Below are 26,041 nucleotides of genomic sequence, written 5' to 3'. Positions count from 1 at the left end.
CTTTATAGGTCACATTGCTTGGTAGCTGCTAGGATTCAGAAAAAGGAAGCATCAACTGCCATTTCCACAGTGCTTATTGGCAACTTTGAGGAGGATATTGGTTTGTATCCTGTTTACCATCAAACCAAGGATATTTCTTTTGCTCTTTCCTGCTGGAATACAGCAGTGTCTTGCATACAAAGAAGAAAGATGATCCTGCAGGGGGCAGCAAGTTCTAGCTAGACAGGACTGTAGGGGGAGTAGGTACCTTCTTTAGAAAAGGACTTCTTCTTGCCTGTCTGCAGAATGCCATTCTTAGTGTTAAATAGTGGGTCTGAGGCATGAGGAGATGAGTAGCAGTGAATCAAAGCTCATTTATTGTGATTTCAGCATGGTAACAAGCAGATTAAGACTGGGGTACTAAGCCAAAGGGACCAACTACATACACACCAAAGTTCCCACATTAGAACATCATTGGGTCATTTGAATCAACAGGGGGCTGGTGATTGGTCTGGAAAAGCAGAAATTTGGATTCTGCTTCCCACAAGCTCAGTCCTTCAGGCTTCAATGAGCCAGGCAGGAACTACCCACACACATGAAACATAAAGCCCACATACACAACACTTAGAAGAAGACTAAAGACTGCAGATTTATACCCCGCCCTTCTCTCTGAATCAGAGACTCAGAACGGCTTAAATCTTCTATATCTTCTCCCCCCGCAACAGACACCCTATGAGGTGGGTGGGGCTGAGAGGCCATTCCAGCAGATGCAAGTGGAGGAGTGGGGAATCAAACACGGTTCTCCCAGATAAGAGTCCACATACTTAACCACTACACGAAACTGGCTCAAACTCTGAGATAATTTGAAAGGAGGCCCCCCAAATTGGAGGTTGTTCCTCTAAAAGTCTAGAACTTTTTCAGCTAAGAAGACTCTTTCCTATCCAGTCAGTTCCTCAAATAAAGGTTTTTGTTACTAATAACAGAGTGTTGCATAGGCACTCTGCCAACATTTTTCTGGGCCTGCTAACCTCCCCCCCCCCCCAAAAAAAAAACAGTTTGGGATTTTTACCTCCCATCTGAAGAACTGTAAAGGAATCCAAAAAGAGTTCCAATAAGACTATGAAATTTCTCTGGGGTTCACCTTTCCATACAGTCATAGATAGTAATTAGTTTCACCTAGAAAAAAATATAAGATTACTTTGGAGGTCCCCCCTTCCCAGATGAAATATCAAAGAATTTCAAGAAGACCTGCAACATTAGCACATTCATAATTTATTTCCTAATACAAGCTGATTGGCTGTTCCCATCCTTAGCTATATTCAGCTGGACACTGTAGAGCTGCTATCAGCTAGGCAGAGTAGAATCATATCTCAGAGACTGGTGACGGCTCTGTATTAGTTTACCTAGAACATCCTTTTCTCCAATTTCAGGAAAGAACCCTACTCAGCATTACAGAAATGGAAAGCCTGATGTACATATGCAAGAGAATCTGGTGCAGATTTAGATGTTAAAATTCAGAGGTGGCAAATAAACCACTCCAGAATCAGGGCTGGATTAACAATTGGGCCAAGTAGGCACTGGCCCATGGGCCCCCATGCCTTTAGGGGCCCCGGGCTGGCTCCCCCCATCCCCCCCCCCCCTGCTTACAGCCCTTCCAGCCTGCACACGCAGCCAGAAACTGAGCCGCTCTTTGCCCGACTTGTCTGGTGTGGCTGATGACACCAGGCCGATGTAATTGCCAAGCTTGCCTCTCTCTGCCTCTCCCCCACATTGCCTTGTTTGCTATGAAAATGGCAAAACTGAGGGTAGGTTTGTAAAGCTAACATTGTTGACTGCATTGTTGATTCACCAGGGTAATTGCCTGCTTTATTGCTGTATTTACGCAATTCTTCGTATTCTGTATATTTTATAGCCTAAGGCTAAACAATAAAATTGATTGATTAAACCTGTCTCAGAATGTGAATCTTTCTCTGAAAGAAATAGTAAATAAGAAATGGATGGAGAAGTTGAAAACAAATCAATGGCAGCCATAGGTAAAACCTTTGCAATGTCCTTGTCTTGAAGGAGGTTGTGCAGAGTAGAGCCACCTCAGTCTTAGACCAGTACAATTGATCAGCACAAACAAACCCGCAAAGTACAGGTTGTATCCTACCGACTTTTCAATGTACCTCAGGTCCCCTTCTCACTGTAGCCCCCATCTCGCATGGCTTTTGTCTACATGAATACCATGATCCCTTGCCTAGCCTTTCAGTGGTTTTCTCTCTCTCCCTCTTCCCCCTCATAGGATACAGCTCCATCATGAAACCTGTTTGGTGTGATAATTTCAGATACTTCTTTGGATCATGTAAGCAGTCTTGTTGCATCAGACTGAACCACTGCTTAGCTCTGAAAAAAAGACCTGTGAAAAAAGTATTTATCACAGTGTTCTTATTGTTTTGGAGGCAGGAAATGGTCTTTCATGTGCTGAGATATTGATGATACTGTGCATATGAAGGGGTGGGGAGAGAGATCCAGGTATGTTACCCATTAAGTAATGATGTTCACCTTCCAGTAAGCAGAAGTACCAGTGAACATTGTGAGAAACTATAACCATTCAGTAGTTCCTAGACAATGAAATGAAATTTAAACTTCATTGTGTGTTGAAACACATTTACTGGAAATTAATTATCCAATCCCATCATTTATACACTGAGTCACTTCATTAACAGCAGTCTATTTTCTCAAATTATAAGATGATTGATTCATTTTGATTGTATAGGTTCACATTAACTACAGCCTATTCCCAGGAACCTACCCAGACGCTGTGGTAATCTTCAGAGACCCTGCTACGGCTGTCCCGTCACCTGAAGCTGGAAGGCAGCAGCCCAAGAAAAGGCCTTCACAGTCATAGCTTTGATTCCTCCTGTATATAATTTACTGCTCAGGAAATCTTTTTTAAACATTAAGATACTTGTTAAGTCAATGGTTATATTCAGATCTTTCATCTTTTAATACTTCTGGTCCAGATTTTGTGTGAGCAGCAGCAGAATACATGAGATCTCTTCCGACAAAGAGAAGTAGTGCTATAAACGTATGACTGGTATTAAAAGAATGGTTTTTATATAAAATGGCTGATGAGGACTCACCTGAATATTGAGCCCTGGATGTTGAGTCCCCAGTCCTGTCCTATGCAATCCCCTCTTTGAATCCTTGGTATCACCTACAGAAAATTGTTTCATAGAGGGGGTTTATATTTAACCTGCTTTTCACCTGGTGAAAAATAGAGGAAGCATTCCCTTTGACTTCTCCAAAAGCTTATGCTGGTAATTAAGGCTTTTTTTGTAGCAGGAACTCTTTTGCATATTAGGCCACACATCTCTAATGTAGCCATTCCTCCTGTAGCTTACAATAGGTTCTGTACTAAGAGCCCTGTAAGCTCTTGGAGGATTGGCTACATCAGGGGGTGTGGCCTAATATGAAAAGGAATTCCTGCTACAAAAAAAGCCCTGCTGGTAATCATGGCACCTGCATATAAAAAAGCCACATGGTATGGGGTTGTAGAAAGGAGGAGACTTGGGCAAGACTAAGTTAGGTATCTCTTGCTTTTCACTGCATATGAATTAGCCAGTTAAATTTATCTTATTTGGCTGTAACAGTTCTGGTGGGTGAGCCAATTCCCAGATTTGTTGGGATTTTATTTATTTATTTATTTACTTTATTTACCTTAAATTTCTGTGCCGCCCTCTCCACAGGCGGACTCAGGGCGGCTAACAATCAATTTAGATATTTGGATTTACAATTTAAAAACCAATAAAATGCAATAACAATTAAAACATTCTAAAAAACATTCTATGGCGCTGTCTTTAACATAGGCGGATTCTTTTCCTGATGGTGATCAGATAGTAATCATAGCTCTTTAGAGATGTGGGGTGGCAGTCTTCTCCTGGGTCAGATGTTAAATGCCTGTTGGAACAGTTCTGTCTTGCAGGCCCTGCGGAAGGTAGAAAGATCCCACAGGGCCCTTATAGCCTCCGGGAGGGTATTCCACATTCCTGGTGCTGCCACCGAGAAGGCCCTAAACCTTGTGGAACATAACCTGGCCTCCTTTGGTTCAGGGATGGACAGTAGATTTTCTGTCCCTGAATGCAGTGCTCGCTGGGAAACATGCGGAGAAAGGTGGTCCCATAGATAGGCAGGCCCCCAACCATAAAGGGTTTTAAAGGTCAATACCAACACCTTGAAACGGACTTGGAACACAATAGGTAGCCAGTGCAGCTCTTTCAGCACTGGCTGAATGTGCTCCCAATGAGGGAGCCCCATTAACAGCCGCACTGCAGCGTTCTGCACTAGCTGTAGTTTCCGAGTCAGAGTCAAGGGTATCCCCATGTAGAGAGCATTACAGTGATCTATTCTCAAGGTGACCATAGCGTGGATCACCATTGCTAAGTTGGCATGCTCCAAGAAGGGGGCCAACTGCCGTACCTGCCGAAGATGGAAAAAGGTGGATCTGGTAGTGGCTGCTACCTGGGCCTCCATTGTGAGAGAGGACTCCAGGAGTACTCCCAAGCTCTTGACCTTAGGGGGCAGTATTAATGACACCCCATCAAGAGCCGGTAAAGGGATCTCCCTTCCTGGACCACCCCGACTCAGATAGAGAACCTCCGTCTTCGCCGGATTCAGCTTCAACCAACTCAGCCTAAGCCAAGATGCTATGGCTTGATGGGCAGCAAAGGCCCGGAACTGCTTTCAAACTGTTTTGAGAATGATGCTTATCAGCTGTACTAGTTGCTTGATCTCTTTGCCTTATTAACAAATAGACCAAGCACCTGGTTAGCCAAGGTAGTTCCAGATCTAAGAGAGAGAATGGAGGAAGAGTTCTCTCTCCTAGTAGTAGCGGAGGAACATGGATATGGAAATGAGTGTGTGTATCCAGCCAGAAGCTATGGGGGAGGGGAGGCTTCAGCTGTATCAAGTGGCAAACAGTGCTCATTTTTTGTTTGTTTGTTTGTTTTTGGTGTGTGTGTCTGCTGTGTGTCTTCTTTCTGTCATTATCTGTGGAATGCCTGGAAGGCAGGGTTGCCAAGTCCAATTCAATAAATATCTAGGGACTTTGGGGGTGGAGCCAGCCAGGAGACTTTGGGAGTGGATTCAGGAGCAAGGGTGTGACAAGCATAATTAAACTCCAAAGGGAGTTCTGGTCATCACATTTCAAGGGACCACGCACCTTTTAAACGCTTTCCATTTGGAAATAATGTAGGATAGAGGCACCTTCTTTTGAGGCTCATAGAATTGGACCCCCTAGTCCAATCTTTTTGAAACTTGGAGGGTATTTGGGGGGAGATGCACTGGATGCTATGCTGCAAACCTGGTGCCTCTATCTCAAAAAAACAGCCTCCCCAGAGCCCCAGATACCCGCAGATCAATTCTTCATTATACCCTATGGGAATCAATCTTCATAGGGAATAATGGCGTGCCCTGCAGACATTTCCCTTCCCACCCCCGCTTTCTGATGACCCTGAAGCGGGGGGAGGGCCTCCAAACTGGGGAATCCCCTGCCCCCACCTGGGGATTGGCAACCCTACTGGGAGGGTCATGCTAACCTGGGTATTACATTGCAAAAGCCTGCCAAGAATGATTTCCACAGAGGATGTGGAGACAGTACCACAGAAGGCCCCATCATTCAATGTTGGTGCAGAATTTCAGGGGAGGGAGGATGCATTCGCCTTTATGATTTTCCAACCCAAAATGTTAGCATCTCTCCTCTACATTTTCCCTGCAAAATACTACACCTTCTCTAAGCTCTATATTCTGAACAGGCAGAACATGAGATTGGAATGGCAAAGTAGAAAAACAGCTTTCAGAGGTAGTTAACAGTTGTATACTGTTTATTGGTGACTATTTATTTCCCCCTGCTGTTCATTTGCATACCTAGAATTCCACCTCTCTAATAAGGTCACACTCCCTAAATTCAGTCTCATTCCTGCTGGCTATGGCCAATTATTCTACTTACCAAAAGATTCCCTAAGTGTGAATGAAAATTTGACAGTGACTGACTTCCAAATCCCATGAATCATTCGAACTTCTTTTACCACATGCAAAATGTCATGTACCAGTCCAGGACAATTGTATCTGTATACATATGTATCTATTTTGAGGTGTTTTTTTTTAATGGTACAATGAATGAATGTTTAATTCTGTCACCAAGCAGACATGCATGAGTTTATTGAGGTATCTAATCACAAATGCCACTACCATGGCTATGCCAGTTCCATCTAGAAAGATGTGAAAAACAAATATGGGGAAACTACACCTCCCATGATCCTTTGCAAAATAATGCACAGGTGATACAACCTCTTGAACCATGTTTACTGGCAGTGATAATAAGAAACCATTAATAGGAAACAAATCTAAGCAATTTTTTTAAAAAATAAAACCATTTCCCAACACTTTATAGCTTACAAGAGATTTTAAAAATGTGGTTTGTTTGCTGAGCAATGTGACAGGTCATACTTGTGTGCTTTTGTGCCAGGTATGCAGCTACCCAGAAAACAGCTATGAATGGGTAGGTGAGTAGTCTACATGATCATTGATCGGTCAGCTACATCATAATGACTGGCAATCAGGACACAAACTGAACTGGCAGGGGTTCGAGCATCCTGAGATTGAAAAGACTGGATCCAAGCACTGGAAGACTTTTAACGCACATATCGCCTTTGGTGCACCGTGATGCTTGTTTAAAGGTTAGAAACCATTGTTCAGGTTCCAGCTAGACAGCAGCAAAGAAGAGAACTCTGCATCAGAACATTTGATTTCACTTGCCACCTGAAGTTTCATTCTTGTGACTTTTGTTATAATCCCATTCTTGCCTTTGTCTGACAGTAAAGGAAAAATTCCCATGCTGTTTGCTGAATTGCCTTCAAAATCTCACAGCACTTGGGAAACATTTAAGAAGTAAACCGTCCATTCTTTACCATGGTTTAATTGTATATAGGTTTTGTTTAAAAAAGTTCTTTCATAGCTGAATTATTCCTCCCCCTCATAAAAAAATAAAAGTAGGAATGACTGAATTTGGTCTTGCCATCCAAAATATAATTATCTCATTCCTCTATGATGAACAGGTATGGTGAGCATTGAAATAAATCGAAACCATGCTTAGGTTCAGCAAAGATCAATTACGTGCAAAAGGTAGATGCACAGAAACAAATAGAAAGCAGTAGGACACCAGTACACAAACTTAATTGCTTAGATTTCTTAAACTTCCAAAGTGAAAGGTAATACATTAAGGAACCTAATTAGATATTGATTTAAATAAATTTAGCCTCCCAGTGGCTAAGCAGTGTTTATTAAAGATCTTGATGTAAATTCAAAGAAACAAGGGAAAAACTAAACATTTTCCCCATCCTTTGTTTTCAGCAAACCTAAAGTTGAATGCAAAAATAAAACATTTTCTCCCTATTGGTATGACACCCTTAGGAAGGAAGCAGCCTTCACTGTCACAAGAGTAACAGAAAAGGGGTGTGTTGTGCTACTAGCAGAAGATAGTGCAGAGTTATGCTTCATCAATTTCATTACAGCACAATTAGTCACTGATCAGTTATCAACACAATATCAGTTCAACATGTGCTAATATCGTCCAGTGTATTCAGCCAATAAGGAGCCCCGTGGTGCAGAGTGGTAAAGCTGCAGTACTGCAGTCCAAGCTCTCTGCTCATGACCTGAGTTTGATCCCGGCGGAAGATGGGTTTAGGTAGCCGGCTCAAGGTTGACTTAGCCTTCCATCCTTCCGAGGTCGGTAAAATGAGTACCCAGCTTTCTGGGGGGAAAGTGTAGATGACTGGGGAAGGCAAAGGCAAACCACCCCGTAAAAAAGTCTGCCATGAAAACGTTGTGATGCGATGTCACCCCAGAGTCGGAAATGACTGGTGCTTGCACAGGGGATTACCTTTACCTTTTTATTGAGCTGATAAGGTGACACCAATGGAGGATCTTTTGTAGACAACAGCAGTGCCACTTTAGTTCACCCTGGTTGGTACTGTGCAGAATAAGTAAACTATGGTAAACTATTTCTGATCATCTCTTACCTTACAGATCATCAAAAAGACAAATAACTGGGTTCTAGATCATATCATGCCTGAACTCCCCCAAGAAGCTAAAATGACTATACTGAGGCTATCATACTTCGGCCATATTATAAGAAAACAAGAGTCACTAGACAAGGCAATAATGCTAGGAAGTGTTGAAGGCAGCAGGAAAAGAGGAAGATCCAACATGAGATGGATTGACTCAATCAGGGAATCAACAGCCCTCGGTTTGCAAGGCTGTTAACAGGTCATTAATTAATAGGGTTGGCAGCACTTATCACACACGTTGGACTGATATAAATAGCATCACTAAAATATTATACAAGTGGGAACCCATAAAGACTTGAAGGTTATTTTCCCTCCCCCACTATTTCCTCTTGCCCTTTCCTGAAAGCTCCCATAGCGTCTCCCTTTTTCCTGCTTTGTTCTTTCCTTCTAGGATTGCCAGCTTCCATGTGGGGCCTGGAGATCTCCTGGGATCACAATGAATCTCAGAAATCAGTTCCCCCTTAGGGTTGCCAACTGCAAGTTGGAAAATTCCTGGAGATTTGGGAGTGGAGACTCAGAAGTGTATGGTTTGGGGAAAGAAGGGACATTGATCTCTGTCATCTGGAGACCACTTTTAATTCCAGGTGATCATCAGTCCCCTACCTCCAGATGACCACAAGATCCTAACTCTAGTCACCCTGGAGAAAATGGCTTCATTAGAATGTGGAGTGTGTCATTATATCCCTCTGAGTTTTGCCCCCTCCTTAAACCCCACTGTAATGGACTAAAGCAGTTAGCCTGAATAAGCAGGGAACAGCTTGCTCTGATTGGTTGAGCTGCAGCTATGGATACCAAATGTATCAATTTGCAAGAAGGCATGCTGTGGGGGGAAATCACTTCAAAGGGAGTTCAGCTTTAGTACTGAAGCAGTTTAGAGTTGGGAGTTAGCTCTGAAGGATTTCAGTTGTGGCAAGCAACTAGGAAGGAGCAGAGAACAGCCTGTAGGCTGAGTTCCTTGTAAAACAGAACTGATTTTAGGGTTTCTGTCTGTGAGAGAGTTATTTGGAAGAAGGGGCAAAGCCAGGCTCTTTCTATGAGGAAACTCTTAGCAGGGGAGAACTGAAGACTCTGCTGAGGAGATCTGTCAGCACTTCAGGGCAGACTCCTGGTTTAATTTAAGAATACACAACCACACTGGGAGAGAGGCTAGATCCTTGTGATTGAGAAGAATCCCATCAGACAGACAGGGACACTAGCTAGGTGGGACTGAGACACATAGGATTGAAGGGCTTGTGAGATAGCACTCAAAGTTGTGAGTCCTGAGGTATCACTCATTGTGTGTCTGGAGTGTGCCTGTATGCTAGTGAGAGAGTGTCTGTGTGGGGAAAATTCCAGCACAAGTCAGAGAGTCCTTAGTGTGAAAAACAAAGAGTGTACGATCCTTTTTTTATTTTATAATCCTTCTCTGCATAGAGTGTTCCTAGGAAGCACTGCCTGCCTGTTTAGTACCAGCTTGTTAGTGTCAGAACTTGTAACTTTCCTTTATGCTGTTAGCCTAACCGACTCCATATTGAGAGCAAATACTAACCCAGGCAGCTTGTCCCAAAACACTAACCAGTTCCCTTGCTGTGTATGCCTGTGCATTTCAAACAAACTGTGATCACTGAAGGGTAACAGATTGCTCAGGGTCAACATCTGCAGATGGCCTTTTGAAGCCAGGCCGGCCCACACTTTCTCAGCGGGATTCCATCCTCCTTACCTGATAACGACCCTGAGAAGCAGACTGTTGTCTCCACTCATGTGAGTGATCGGTTTATTGTTGTCAACAGAATCACATAAAGTGTATCGAATACTGGCTGTCTGTTATCAGTGTTATTCTGCACTTCAAGCTCTGAAGTTCTCTAATAAATGCCTATACTTGCAACTAAGTCTTGGGCCTTTCTTGAAGTTCTGCCAGTTCTGCCAGTTAGTTTTATATATCTTCTGCCAGGAGTTTTGATACTACTTTAGCCTGTTAACATCTCTGGGGATTAGAGATTGTTTGTTTTAGCTGAATGCCTGTCTGCCAACTGATTTGTTAAATACCAGCCAATTACTATTATTTCACTCCCTTTCTTACCTTTTGGATATCAACAAGTATACTTTTTGGTTTTGAATTTGAAAATGTCTGGTGCTTAGTTATTTTCTGACAGGATTTTAACTGGTGTGCCTGAGATACTTGGTGAGGGTGACAGAAAAATTCATAGTGGTCACTTCCCCCAAGCTGACCCTGACAGTCCATCACACCCACCCTCCCCAAGCTCCACCCCCAACTATCCAGAAATGTCCTAACCTGAAGTTGGCAACCCTATCCCCTTCCCACCTACCTGCCAACCTACCCTGTACCTTAAGCTTCTCTCCCCCCGACCCGCTCTGCCCAGGAAAACTGTAGCCCAGTTGTGTGGTTCCAGCCACTGGACCAGGCCCACTTGCATAGCAGGAAATTCTCAAGGATTTATGGGCTGGCACTTCTCTTCCCTCCCTCCCTGCACTATTTTCTCTTTTCTTCCTGATCATAACTCCATATCCTCTCCCCTTCCACTTTCTCCTTATAAGCCCTTGGTGGCCAACGGTAGCTCTCCGGATTGTTTTTTTTGCCTACAACTCCCATCAGCCCCAGCCATTAGCCATGCTGGCTGGGGCTGATGGGAGTTGTAGGCAAAAAAACACACCTGGAGAGCTACTGTTGGCCACCCCTGCTCTAAGCCATTCATCAACCTCCCTTTCATCTGCCTCACACCTGAACTACTAATCAATGGTGTTGTTGTCAGTGGCACCCTGTCAAGGGTTGGCAGATCGATTCCTGACCCCATTCTCCCATGGCTCAGGCACAGGACCTCCATCTTCAGTGGATTTAATTTCAGTCACAACTAACAAGCCATGGCTTCTAAAGCCCTGGTCAGAACATCTGCGGCAGAGTCTGGCTGGCCATCCATCAGCAGATACAGCTGGGGGTGATCAGTGTTCTGGTGACAACCCAGCCCAAACTTCTGGACCAATTGGGCAAGGGGGCACATATAGATGCTAAATAACACCAGGGAGAAGATCACTCCCTGAGGGACACTGCATACCAATGGGTAATGTGGAGAAACCTCTCCCCAAGTGCCACCCTCTATTCCCAATCATGGAGAAAGGAAATGAGTCAGTCCCTCTTATCCCCATGTCAGTGAAGCAGTTGGGTCATAAGATCATAATCAACCATGTCAAATTCTGCTGTCAGATCAAGTATCAACAGCAGCACTGACCGATCCCAATCCTGGTGCCTCTGGAAGTAATCTGTAAGAGCAACCAGTGCTGTCTCCATCCCATAACCAGGGCATCCATTCCATAATCATGGAAATGCCATGGTGGGAACCTTGTTTGTCCATTTATTTGGCACCATGTGTCCATTCTAGAAAAAGAGGCCAACAGTACAATCTTAAACAGAGTTATACTCTAAATTCATAGCAGTCAATAGGCTTAGAAGGACAAAACTATGTTTATGTTTGCAATCTAACAGTGCAATGCAATGCAGAGTTCTTCCACAGTCAATGGGCCTCTTTCTTGATAGGATCACACATTAATATAGGAAAAAGGAAAGGTCCCCTGTGCAAGCACCAGTCATTTCTGACTCTGGGGTGATGTTGCGTTCACAATGTTTTCACAGCAGACTCTTTACGGGGTGGTTTGCCATTGCCTCCCCTAGTCATCTACACTTTTTCCCCAGCAAGCTGGGTATCATTTTACCGACCTCGGAAGGATGGAAGGCTGAGTCAAACTTAAGCCAGCTACCTGAAAATCCAGCTTCCGCCGGGGATCGAACTCAGGTCGTGGGCATAGCTTATGACTGCAATACTGCAGCTTTAACACTCTGCGCCACTGGGCTCTTAGTAATATGGAGACATTTCTAAATATCAGTGGGTCAGGTCAATGCTAATAACTGAAAACTTTAAAAATTCATGAAGCATTATCTCACAGAAGAGCACAAACCTTGAAAATAATGGTTTGCCCTCTTGATCCACATCAACTGAATTGGTGTTCTCTATAACATGGAAACAAACCCTGAGATGGGGGTATTGTGCTTCTTTGGGAGGGCCACTTCTTACTGCATGAGCTGTAGCCATAATGTAGCCTGCCATTTCCTGTCATGCATACACAGCTGAAGCTTACATCCATTAGCACACAGCTAATGGTCTCACTATACAAGTGTTTCCATCATGAAATAATTAAATGGAAACATTTGTCTGCCAGCATAGCAGAGATGATCATCTCTACAATTCTAGTAGCATGCCTGCTTGAGAGAGAGAGAGAGAGAGAGAGAGAGAGAGAGAGAGAGGTTGAATATGTTAGGAATTCTGATTGAAATTTTATTTCTTTATCTCAAACAGTGTGATGGTTCACTGGATCAAATAATCATTGAGAGGCATTTAACACAAAAGCAAAAACATATTTATTACTACAGGGAAAGGGTACTGGGAGGTGAAAATAACAAACACTATAGAACTACATGCTTACGCTAGAAGATCATGTGCTTAATGGAGGCTACTTCCTCCTTCTTCTTGACCTCTCTGCCTGAACAAAGGAAATCACCTGACTAACTGACCAAACAGACAAAACAAGTTTTCCTGCTTCTAGATTTATTCTATTTATTATTATTATTATTAGATCTTGATTGACAGCAGTCAGTATCTTATTCCCAAGTCATGCAGACAATAGGGAATCAGGCACAGTGTTAACCCTATAATGACTAGAACATTGCAAGGGACATACAGAACAGATATATATTTCCAACAGAATAAAGATATGTGAAGATTGCATGGTCCTGCTGTGATAGCTCAATATTTTGTGGTATATGTTATCTGGTGGAGGTATAGGGAAGTAGGGATGGGCATGAACCAAACCACAAGGGAAGATTCATCACAGATTTTGTCCTGTTTGTGGTTCACAAAAAGTTCATGATGGATCTACTGTAACAAACTTCTGCAAACATTTAAAGTAGTTTGTGGTGGTTTGTGGATAGAGTAGAAAGAAGGGTTTCAAAGGGGCTCTGAGTCCCTTTAAACCCCTACTTTCTGTCCCCAGTAAAAGCTGAAAAAAACCCAACTGAGTGGGGGGAAGCAGCTCCCGCACACTCAGCCTCTTTGGGCTGTAGTCCCTTTAAACTTTAAAGGGAGTGCTCAAGAGAGCCTGAGTGACAGGGAGTTGGCTGCTTTTCAGGCTTTCTGCAACACCCATTTAAAGGGACCACAGTCCCTTTGTGGGGTCATGAACCAGTCTGGTTTGTGAATGAACCTCCTGGTTCAACCATGAACTATAAACCATAAACCAACACCACATTTTTCTGGTTCATGCCCAGACTTATAAGGAAGGAAGGCATTGTTGATCTGTATATCAATCTATACCTTCCGTAACATTGCAAAGGGCAGGAAAAATCTTTTTTGTTTTAAAAAAAAATAGCTATTCAGTTTCTTAAGGCTGTATTGCTAGATCCCTTCCTTTGAAGCTGTTGGCATGTCTTTAAAGATTGGGAGACTAACTTACTTTAAATATGAAGAGCTTACAAAATTCTGTCCATCAAAATATCCCCCTGAATTGTGTAGTTCCAGATTGTCAGGTCTTTCTTTCCAAACTGCCCCAATTCACCAGTAGCTTGCTATACTTCCATTCTTGATTTCCAGAATCTGTACAGATCACTGTGCATGTGCATTCTGAATTTAGTTTCAGAGATTCATCATGGTAAATTGGAAGTGAAGCAGAACAGATTAAACAAGAGGGTGAGTCAACAGAATAAGAGAATACTCCTCCCAATTTTAAACCCAAATTAACCAGGTTTGTGGGCCAGGCTGAAAGCCATCCAAGGCAGAACACATGCGAAGGCAATGAAAGGAACTATCAATGAGAATAAAGACAGAATCAATGAAAATAAAATTGTCGCTAAAGTTTGTCTTGCTCTCTCTTCAGAAATACAGATCCATAAAAAGTTACTTGGAGTTTGTTTGTGCTTGCCCTAAATCAGAGACAAATCCTGTCTCTTCATATGTGGCTTTGAAGTATTCCATTCCATTGTTAGGTAGTTTATGGGGGAGAGGGGTCACTTGGACCTGAGTATTTGACTGAACAGGAATCTGACAGTGCCATCCTAAGCAGAGTTATGCTCTTCTAAACCCATTGACTTAAATGTGTTTAGAAGGGTATAATGCTGCTTAGGATAGCACGTCAAGACTAAACACACTTAATCTCGATGGGATGTATATCTGAATAAACATGTTTAGGATTATACTGTAAATTATGTAGAAGTGAGTGGAAGATACATTATAACCCCATGTGAAATAATATTTTATCACCTTTATTATCCTGGAAATAGGAGGAAGTACATTCGTGTGGCCATTCATAACACACACCTCCACCTCTGGACCGGAGCTTTTACATATACAGATTGCAGAATGGAATAGCAGTTACCTATAAAATAATGAAATGGCTCTTTTTTTTAAAAAAAGTTACATTTTTAAAAAGACAAATGGATAGACTGATGGTAAGGCAGAAAGGAAATATAAAAAGTGGCTGGCAATCAGAAACTTGGCAAGTCAAAATAAAATGTGTCAAATGTCTACATTGTAAAGTCCTAATCTGACAGTTACAAAAATTTTTGATAATTGAGATGTCCTGCTATGTCTCATTCATGAGTAGTCCATAAGAGAACTGTATGGATGTGGTTTATCTCTGAAAAACACAAGAGAGGGAATGCTAAATGAGAGAGGGAAAGAAAATGACTGATCATGCAATGAGTAGGGTTGGGGATCCGAGAGGGAGAGTTATGCTGAGGACATAGCTGGGGGGGGGGGCAGGAGCCAGAGAATCAGGGAATCTTGGGAGAGATAAAGGGAGGCTCTGTGATAAGAACCAGAAACATTGTTGGAGCAAAAAGGACCATGGGGCATAGTAAAAGAATGAGGGAAAGATCAAGAAAAAAAAATGTAAAATAAGCTCATAGCCACCAGTCTGGAAGAATGTATGTTGTGTCCTTAGTGGTAGAGGTACCTAGCCTTAGATGACAAAACTTGACCCAAAGCATATGGCTGAAACCAAGACCTTGTATACTTAACCTATCTTTTTTGGTGGGGAGGGGATATCCTGTGATAGTAGAGTCAGATTAAATTATCAAATGTACTACTTTCAAAATTAAATAAACTTATTCCTTTGCTAATATTTGTTTGTGGCAAAAGCTAACTGTAAGCAGGAGATGGTCTTGATACCCTGATTAAACTTAAAAACAATTATTGAATATTTGCTTATAAATATGACAACCCTAGGCTTGCCAGTTGCTCAATGGAAGTAGGGGATCCTCTGCCTTGCCCAACTCCTGTTTCCTAATCAGATTTTTTCTGATTCCCAGAGGTATATCAAATTACTTTCACATTTTGCCTGGAAGTGACATCAGTCCTTTCTAGGAATCAACACCAACTCTATGGTTTTATCATAAATCTTCTGGCAATTGCTAGAGAGGTATGATGGCAATTTTGGGGTTGGTGTGGAATTGATGTCAAGTCATCACCAACACTGACCATTGTTTGTACATGGAATTGGAAATGATCTTATCAACTTGGAATCTTTTTTTTGAAGGATGAACTTTCTTGCAAAGTTTTTGCATTTTAATTAATTTTGTTTTTTGCATTTTTATTTATTTAGTCGATTTATAGTCTCCCCTTCCCCATAATGGGCTCAGGGCAGATCACAAGCACAATAAAACAATAAGATAAAAAATCCAACAGTAAAATCATAAAACCATAAAACAATCAGTGAACAATCAGATGATACAACATGAATAGTACAGCACATATTATAGATTACAGTACAGATATCCTAGGTGTCATGGATGCTGTAGCTGTAGGCCCAATATCTAGTCCTAGTAGGGAGGTCTGCTAGATGATATCAGCAGTAAGGTAAGGATACCCACCTGCCTCAGCCAAAGGCCCGGCAGAACAGCTCCATTTTGCAGGCCCTACGGAATGGCAGCAAATCTGGTAGGGCCTGAACCTCCATAGGGAGCTGATTCCACCAGGTTGGGGCCAGGGCAGAAAAGGCCCTGGTCCTGGTCGAGGCAAGCTGGACGTCCTTTGGGCCAGGGATGGTCAGAAGATGTTGCTTTGCTGATCATAACGATCTCCGAAGCTCATATGGGAAGAGGCAATCCCGCGGGTATGTCGGTCCCAGGCTGTGCAAGGCTTTAAATGTCAATAGTAGTACCTTGAAATGAATCCGGTACTCGATTGGTAGCCAGTGCAAATTGTACAGCATTTGTTGACTGCCTGCCCTTACAGGCAGTTCAGTCAACAATTGTGCTGCTGCATTGTGCACCAGCTGAAGTTTCCAGATCAATCCCAGGGGCAAGCCTATGTAGAGCAAGTTACAGTAGTCCAGCCTGGAAGTAACAGTTGCATGGATCACTGTAGCTAAGTCTGGGGGTGGGGGGAGATAGGGTGCTAGCTGTTTGGCCTGCCGAGGATGGTAAAAGGCAGATTGTGCAACTGCTGTGATCTGGGCCTCCATGGAAAATTAATTTTGGCATTTATTTCCTTTGAGTCTGATCAAGCTGCTTCTTTCCTTTGGCCTTTTGGATTTGTAGGTATGAAAGCAATGTGGGGGGGGGGAGTTAACTGCTCCTTTTTCTATTTTTGTGGCACCCAGATGCCATAGATCACTAAAGGAGTGCTGGCATAACATCCCCCTCACATCAATCTTTGCCTAATGGTTGCTGATGCTTAAACTCACCTGGCTTTCAGGGTTGAACTACACTTTACAAAAAACACACAGCTTGTAACCCTACTGGTAAGCATAACCTTGCTGAATGTCCTTCTTTCCCTCCATATCATTTAGTACACCTCAGATTATGATGTTAAGAGTTTCTCCTCATTTGCTGACCAGCACTGGTTGTCACTGGCCTGTGTTGATATAGTCATTGTGAGGTTTTATAGTTTGCCCCACTCAAACCATATGTCTAGGTTTTTCAACTCAGTATATAATGTATAGGCCTCTCGACATGTTAATCAACAGGTATATCCATGTTACTGTGAATCCTCTTCATTCCCTTGCTGGAACCTTTATTCGTACCCATCTTGTGCAATGATATAGCGATCATGTGGAGTAATCCAGGCTAGTGAAAGCACTTTAACCCAAAGTGAACTCCTATCTACCATGTGGTTTTATCCAAGGAAATCTCCTGAGGTGCTGACCTCTGCTGGCCACCTTGGACCCAGGTGGTAACAATACACATCTGGGAGGCTTCAGCTGGCACAATGGTTTATAAGTAATTAGCAGGAGATGTGGTAGAATATTGCTGTGCATACAGAGCCAGCATGGTATAGTGGTTAAGAGCTGTGGACTCGAATCTAGAGAACCAAATTTAATTCCCTGCTCCTCCACATGAAGCCTGCTGGGTGACCTTGGGCCAGTAACAGTTCTCTCAGAACGTTCTCACCCTCACCTTCTTCCCAAGGCACCTGTTGTGGGGAGGTGAAGGGAAGGCAATGGTAAACTGCTTTCAGACTTCTTAGGTTAGAGAAAAGTGGGTGTAAAGACTAACTCCTCCTCCTTCCTTTGTCTTTGCTTGTTAACTGGAGATGATCATAGTATAACGGTACAAAATATTGGTAATGGCTGTCTTTCAATTTCCCACTTTCTTAAATTCTGATCTCTGTCTCTAGACCACCTCTGTTCCATTGGTTAATTACAGTTCCCGCTAAAAATGCATGTCCTGATTCTGAGCTGAACTTTGCTGACTCCATCTTCCTTTCTGTTCTGTCAAATTTACCAAAGTGTATCCCTCAGGGTTTGTGGTCAACATTTCTCCTATACTTAAATAGATAGTTCTCAGCGTAATAATTACTTCTTGTTTAGGAGAGCCCCAAGGTGTGCTAGATCAGTTTAAATGTTTGTAACCCTTTCTACTGTCTTCTACAAGGATCTGACTTGATCAAATAAGCAGGAATAAAATACAGAAGTGGCAGAAAAATTCTAACAGTTCCCTTAATTTGAAAGGATTCACAATCATTCAAGAAAACAAAACAAGTACAGCATTTGCTCTGAGAAAAAAAATATTCAGCATATTCAACATTGCACTACTGGATTTATCTATATAAACTAAATAAATAAATAAAATAAATAAATCTATCTGTTGGATCCTACCAGCTCTTCTACTCAGTTTCAATCAATTCCCTCCCTCATTGCAGTCCCCATCCCATATGTCATTTGGAGGTGTTTCAAGGTGTTAGTCTTGACTTTTAAAGCCTTGTGTTACCTGGGACCACCATACCTGCAGGACTGTCTCTCCCCATACATGCCCCAGAGGTCACTTCATTCAGCCTCCCAAGATCTTCTGACCATCCCCGACCCAAGAGATGCCCGCCTTGCCTCTACCAGGGCCAGGACCATTTCGGTCCTGGCCCTAACCTGGTGGAATCAGCTCCCTATGGAGATCCGGGCCCTACCTGGTTTGTTAGCCTTTTGTAGGGACTGTTAAACGGAGCTGTTCTGCCAAGCTTTTGGATGAGGCAGTGGGCATCTACTTGTTAGATCTGTTGGCCTCCCCTGCGATATCACACTGTGCTACCACACCACTACATCAATCTGTTGGACCATTTTGCTGTACTACTAACTCGCTTTTGTAACTGATTTTATTGTGATTTTATTGTAATTTCTTGTGATTCATTGATGTACTTTGCACTGAAACCCCATGGGGGAATGGGCAGAATATAAATAAACTAATAATAATAATCTTGACAAAGTATTTTCAGTTGTCAAAATGGGTCTGCCTGGCTGCATTGGGGGAGGAGCTGGAGGATGAGGATGAGGGCCAGATGCATCAGGCTATAATTGATCGATTGGGTGCATTGGAGAGGGAAAAGCGTGCTTCTGGGTCACTTACAGCCACCCTGAGCCTGCCTTTGGCGGGGGAGGGCGGGATATAAAAATAAATTTATTATTATTATTATTATTATTATTATTATTATTATTATTATTATTATTATTATTATTATTATTATTATTATTATTATTATTATTATTATTATTATTATTATTATTATTATAGCTTGGTCTGGGTGCCACAGTGCCTCTGGGCGGTCAGGAACTTTAACATTTGAAAGGGAAGTACTGGCTCGACTCTGCATTATAGGAGGCCAGCAGCTCAGGGTCTGCATCCAACCAGAGCCAGGAGGCCAGGATGAGCAGGGACGTGGTGCCAGGCGACGATATCGAGGAGCATGAGGTGGCAACCGAGTGCTAACAACCAGTCCAACCAGTGGCAGTGGTGGTTACACCATCAGGGACAGAAGGTAAAATTTTGCTTGGCCATGGGGCCCATGGGGTCCTAGTTCATTGCCGGGGTCCTTGGGTACGGCCCAGGTCACTGCACCAATGGGACAAGTGGGGCAGTGGGTATACTCTAATCAGTCTGAACCGGCTTGTGCATCAGGAATTTCCCCTCTGGGGCAGGTCCAGTGTAGCCTGGTTGGCTGGGGCCAGTCGCCTGCCACCATGGCGGAGGCTGAGTCCTCCCAGGGGAATGCCGCATCTATGGCATTTCCAGGGGTTCTTCCATGGGGAAGGCACATGTTGATGTCCCAGCCCATGGGGTGGCCCAGTGCCCAATGAAACACGTGGAGCTATTCTCCAAATCCCTATGGGTCAGTTCTTTTCCAGGCCCTCCCCTTTGGGGATATACTTGACCCCTGCTACGTGGGAAAAAAAATTGAGGGGTGAATACGTGGATGTGTTTAGTCTCCATTATAGGGAAGTAGAGAAGAAGAATAAGGAGGCATTGGATGAAAAGGAGAAGGAGAAGCTTAAGCACAGAAAGGTCGATCAGACCTAGGCCAACTGGCTTCCGGGTTTCCTTATATATGTGGGAGTCATTGCCAGGGCACAGCCATGCAGGGCTGCGCCTTTGTTTTAGTATTGTGACATTGTATGCCGGACATACACTGGTTTAGTTGGTGCTGCCTGGTTACAATACAACGAGGCTTTCAGGATGAGGGCTGCAATTAACCCTGCACCGCCATGGGACCAAATCAACCAGCGGCTGTGATTGCAGCTGATGTCCCCAGCAAAACCCAATTCGGGGGATAGGGCCAACAGTGGTCACTTAGTTCATAAACAGCCAGGTGCCTCTGTAGCTCACTCGTCAGTGGGCCAGTTCGTTCAACCCCAACTGCTATGCTGGGAGTTCACATCCCAGGGAGTGTGCTCACAAAAAGCACGCAAATTTAAACATGAATGCCCTTTATGCGGGGGGTCACATGCTTTTTCGGCCTGCAGCAAACCCAAACCAAAAGGGGGGGCTAAGCACCCCGGGGGAGATGGCAACTCCCAGACACCTGGCAAAGGGTCCCAGTCCCATTCGACTGAGAGTTCTTAGGTGGTTCCTGGAGGGTTATCCCAGGATTGTGGACAGGGACTACTTATTGGAGGGGTTCACCTTGGGTTTCTGGATCTCATTTCAGGGGCTTAGTGCACCCTGTATGGCTTCCAACCTTCATTCCGTAGTGGGAATGGAACACATGGTCAGGGCCAAGATAGCCAAGGAATGTGCAGAAGGGCGAGTACTTGGCCCTTTTGACACTCCCCCAGTTCCATGCTTACGGATCTCCCCATTGGGAGTGGTGTCTAAAAAGGCGGCTGGGGAATACCGGCTTATTCATCACCTTCCATATCCCAGGGGTGGGTCGGTGAATGATGCAATTCCTGACCACCTCTGCTCAGTTAGATACACCTCCTTTGACCAAGCAAAGTAGTGCGGGGGTGTGGTCTTGGAGCGGAAATGGTGAAATGTGACATTAAGTCAGCTTTCTGTCTGTTACCAGTACACCCTGAGGATTTTGAGTTATTGGGGTTTATGTTTAAGGGGAAATATTATATGGATAGAGCCCTGCCGATGGGGTGCTCGATCTCCTGCGCAGCCTTTGAGCAATTCAGTTCCTTTCTGGAATGGCTGCTGTGGGCTAGGTCAGGGTTCTAAGAGACAGTTCATTATTTGGATGATTTGCTTTTCGTGTGCACGGCAGGCTCTGGGCAATGTGCCAGACTATTGGAGTTTTTTATGAAGCTGGCTGATGAGCTCAGGGTGCGGCTGGCACAAGAAAAGACTGAGGGTCCCACAACGAGGCTGACATTTTTGGGCATCGAGTTGGATACCTTTCAGCAAGCTTCACGGCTGCCTGAGGATAAGATCCAATAGTTCAGGGCTCAGTTTGCAGCTCTTAAAGGTAAACATAAGGTGCCGCTGCTGGAGCTGCAACAGCTCATGGGGCACCTTAACTTCACTTGTAGAGTGATCACACTGGGCAGGGCATTCCTCCGGTGCCTACGTGACGCCATGGGGTCCCTTTGCCTTCCCAATCATAGGGTGCGAATAATGGCAGGCATGCGAGACGATTTGGAGGTTTGGGAAGAATTCTTGGGATCTTTCAATGGGGTTTCCTTTTGGAGGGAGGACATGAAAGTGGAAGCCGACCTCCAGATATCCTTGGATGCCACGGGTTCTACAGGCTTTGGGGTATTCCTTGCATTTGTAACGGGGTGGCAGACACTGTCTCACCGACAAATAGAGCACTTTTGCCAGTTGGCTCCAGAGGCCAACCCCTGGCAGGTGCGGGTGCCCCAGGACCTGTGGCAGCTTGGCAGGCCAAAGCTAGTAGGGCAATTCTGTTAGCATTGGCCCCGAGTACACAGAGAGTGTATGAGTGGGCAGCTTTACAGTTCAGGGTATTTAGAAATATGGCTGAACTATGGGCTAGCTGGCCCATTCTGGTCCCCCACCTGATGCAGTTTTGCGTACACCAGAAGGCCAGGGGGTTAACAGTTAAATCTATTTGGGAACAGTTGGCGGCCTTAGCTTTTATTAGCAAGGCTCAGGGGTTTACTGAAGCCATTTGGAATTTCAGAGGGAAAAAGATGCTTGAGGGATGGTCACGGGAACGCAGGGTTCAGGCGGATGCCTGGCAACCCATATCACCCTCTATGCTTAGGGCGCTGGTCCGCGTATGCCCTGAGGTGTGTAGTTCAGGTTACAAAATTACGCTGTTCCTTGCAGCGGCGCTGATGGCCTTTTTGGGGGCCCTTAGGGTCAGCGAGTTGGTGGTGCTGTCTCTGGGGATTACAAAGTAGTGACGTAAAATCTGAGGGCAACCAAGTGGTGTTGCTCGTTTGGCAGTCCAAAACAGACTAAGGGCACAAGAGCATCACAGTCACACTTGGCCCCTGTGAAGAGAGGACTTATGCCCAGTGCAAGCCCTGTGACAGTACATGGTAGTCAGGGAGAATGCAGAGGGGCCGCTATTTTGCCATAGTAACGGGTCCCCGCTCACTAAATACCAGTGTTGGGTGGTCACAGTGCAGGCACTAGACAAGTTGGGGCTGGGGGTGGTGGTTTAAGTTTGGTACCCACTCCTGCCGCGTCAACAGCAGAAGCAATGGGCTATCCTGGCCCGGCTATTAAACGGATGGGCCATTGGCATTCAGAAGCTTACCAACCCTATGTACGCCCCCTGGTGTTTCCCTGGGGGGGCTAGGGGCAGGTTTGTTTAGCGTTGTGCCCCATTGGCAAGTTATTATTCTTGGTTGGCTGTTTCTCCTTCCAGGTGCAGTGTCTCGTCAGGAGAGGCTTCGGATCCTCATCTGCGGGCACAGTATGGTATTTTGGGCTGCCCTTTATGCCAGGAGATCCCCAGTTAGTTCCCAGTTGGGACTGAGTGAGTGGGCTGTGGTTGAGTGGCAGGGTCACCGGGGTCTATGGTGGCCCGGGCTCCTGTCACTATTATTTTGGGGGAGGGTCGCACCTCTGCCTCACATACTTGTCATCCACCTTGGTGGGAATTACTTGGGGCTGATGAAAGGGAAGGCCCTTTCCTTGCAGGTGGTGGCGGATCTTCGGACCATTGTGAGGAGGTGGCCCAGAGTCTGTCTAATTTGGACCGCTATTCTACCGCAAAGAGTCTGGCGGGCCACCTGGGACCCAGTGGGTATTGAGTGGACCAGACATAAAGCAAATCAGTCCCTGTGGAAGGCCTCGGAGGGGGCCTAGGTACCTTTCTTCCTAACCCTGACATTCGGGTTAATATGGGAGAACTGTACCGACCAGATGGAGTCCGTCTGTTGTATGTGGGTAATTGGGCCTTTTTGAATGACCTGCAGCAAGGGCTTTGGCCGGCGCTAGGCTGCCCAGTGGGCGCAAATTACTTAGCTTGCAGGTGAGCACCCAGGCCTCTGCACCTGTTCAGTGTAGGCGATCCGCAGGAACAGCAGATGGGCTTCATGGCTCAGTTCTGTGTAATGCGGATCATATTTAAGCCTCCCTCAAAATTCACCTCCTTCTGGTGATCCAGGCCAGAGTTGTGGGGGAGGGGAGTTTTTGCTTGGCTGGCCTGGTATTAGCCATATTAATATGAGTCATGCTGGGGGTAGGGTGGCTCGCCCATCTTTGGACAAGGAGGGGTTGGAGGATGACCCCAGGGCTTGTCCAACTGCAGGTAGCCCTTGCCGTGCTAGTTACATTATAGTTATGTTCAATAACGTGGCCCGTTTTACCCAATATACAGTGTCAGCCGACGGGGGGTGGGGGGGGGGGGTGGGATGTCAATTAGAACATTTGCATTATGCTTCCAGGGAAGGAAACACTGAGCATTGGCTGGCCGTATAGTTCTGATTCTAAGCACTCTGCAAAGAATGGGGGCTATCTAACTATCTGTGTTGACGGTTCTCCTTTCAAAGTACTGACTTCTGCAACTTCCTTTAGAAAGTTTGAAATGACTTATGGGAAAATCTTCCAGAGCTTTGGTGAAAGTTTTGATTTATAAATCCTTTACATCACACTCCGCATTATTTGTAAATTCTTTACACCACATTGCAATTACACCACATTTGCAATGATCAACACTCACAACTTGTAACCTTGCCAGATGTCATGTCACCAGCCAGGAACATGCTAATGTACCATCTAGCTTTAGCCTAACCTAAGGGCCCTCATTACAGAATGTGGAGTACTGGTTACTCTACATAGAGGTTCACATTTTGTGGGACTGAGTGCTAATGAGGCTGAGATCAAGAATGACTTCTCTGCCAAAGAAAAGTTGCTTGCTGTTTCAGTATTCTTAAGTGGCAGTAGAAAGCCTACTGAGCATTGACTAGGATTTCTCCATTTCTGCCCATATCGTGCATGCTGTGTGCTCATCAAGAGCTTTCTGGTTTCTTTCCAGTTGTCACTCAATCCAACAATTGAGCTCGGAAGAATTAAAACCTGCTGATTCAGGTAACGGTCTGGCGTGATTGATTTTTTTCCCTCCCCTCTTTCTGCAAGAAGCTGTGTCATTATTGTTATATTATTGATCAGTCTCAGTGTGCACATTTGCTCTGTTCTCTCTGTTCAATGTGTGTGTGCTAGCAAGCCATCTGAAGTCCAATGTAATATAATGATCAAACATGGGTGGCAAGCAGATTGGATGCTCCCCTCCCCTCCCCTTCCCTATGCTTCTGTCTGTTTGACTCCTACGTAGAATTTCCACCGGAGAACTGCTGAAAGCCTACGCACATTAATTTTTAGTGCAGCAGGCCTCTAAACCTATCATCTCCCAAGAATGTCCTTTTATAGCCTTGTCAATCAATGTATAATTAGTTGGATTTGCATGCAGAGCAGATGGGAATTTTGGAACTGTTTCTTTTACTGCTGGCATGGGGGGAGGGGAGGGGCGAGAAGAATCATGGCTTAGGAATTGTATATATTTATATTCCAAATGTGAAGCTCAATTTTATTTCAATTCTCAAAGAAGTGTGACCCAAAGCACCCTTAAATACATACTAAATGTCTGATTGCAACACTAAACAAAATCACAAGAGAAATTAAACAAATGAATGATTTCATCATGACAGGCAACCCTAGAAAGCTGGCATGATTTATGGATGAGTGAATTTGCTCTATTTTAGTTCTTTTTTATATATATTCACGTATCGTTTTAAAAAGTGATTTAAATCATCTGCTTTTGGAGATTCATGTGCACTGGGTACACATATATGTGCTTTATATGTGATTTAAATGTTCATTTATCATACATACAATATATATATTATTTTGACTAAAGCACAAATAATTATGAAATGTATATTTTACAGGAAATTTTGACCGATGGAACAGAAAGTTATATTACTGGTGATGGTTTGATGGATATCCGCCATGGATGCTGAGACCCTTAATGTTTATGTGACTCATCAAGCTCCTTGCCTACATTTGAGTTAAGCCTCTTGCTGGAATACCTGTTGCAGCTTGACGTTTGACTCTAATACTATGTCAAGCAGCTTTGCATATCTGCAGTAAGAGTATGTTCATGGTTCATATTATATAGTGAGTTCAGCCAGCTTGAGGTAAGCAAGAACATTTTTTGAACACAAGCAGAACTCAACACAAACAGGCCACACTACTCCTTATATCCATTTGGCCTGAGTTAAACATGCCCCCTTATGTGGGCAGTAATCCACCCTATTGGACTCTCCAGGATCCTTCATTTGCATTTCCTGAGAGAAAGGCCTCATGTCCTGATTGGCTGGTTCTAAAAGAACAGCCAATCAGAATGTAGGCATCAGGGTTCTGGAGGGCAATGAAGTATGCTTCAAGGTCAACTAACAGACATAACAACACAGCAGTCAAAACAACCAATACACAACAGTTCAGTTGTACATTATAAATGTTACATAAATTACAAGTTACATTTCTCCATTTGTGTCATTCTAAGCAGAGCTGCACCCTTCTAAGTCCACTAAAGAGTTGCAGTTTGCCACTGCTTTTGCACTCACGCAATGATGCATAATATAAATCAGATACAAGCAGGGCTTTTTTTGTAGCAAGAACTTATTTGCATATTAGGCCACACTCCCATGATGCAGCCAATTCTCCGAGAGCTTACAGGGCTTTTAGTACAGGGCCTACTGTAAGCTCCAGGAGGATTGGCTACATC

This window comes from Heteronotia binoei, chromosome 6 (assembly GCF_032191835.1).
Source record: "Heteronotia binoei isolate CCM8104 ecotype False Entrance Well chromosome 6, APGP_CSIRO_Hbin_v1, whole genome shotgun sequence".
NCBI classification, from domain to species: Eukaryota; Metazoa; Chordata; class Lepidosauria; order Squamata; family Gekkonidae; genus Heteronotia; species Heteronotia binoei.
The sequence above is the reverse complement of the archived record's forward strand: the minus strand, read 5'-3'. Positions refer to the sequence as shown.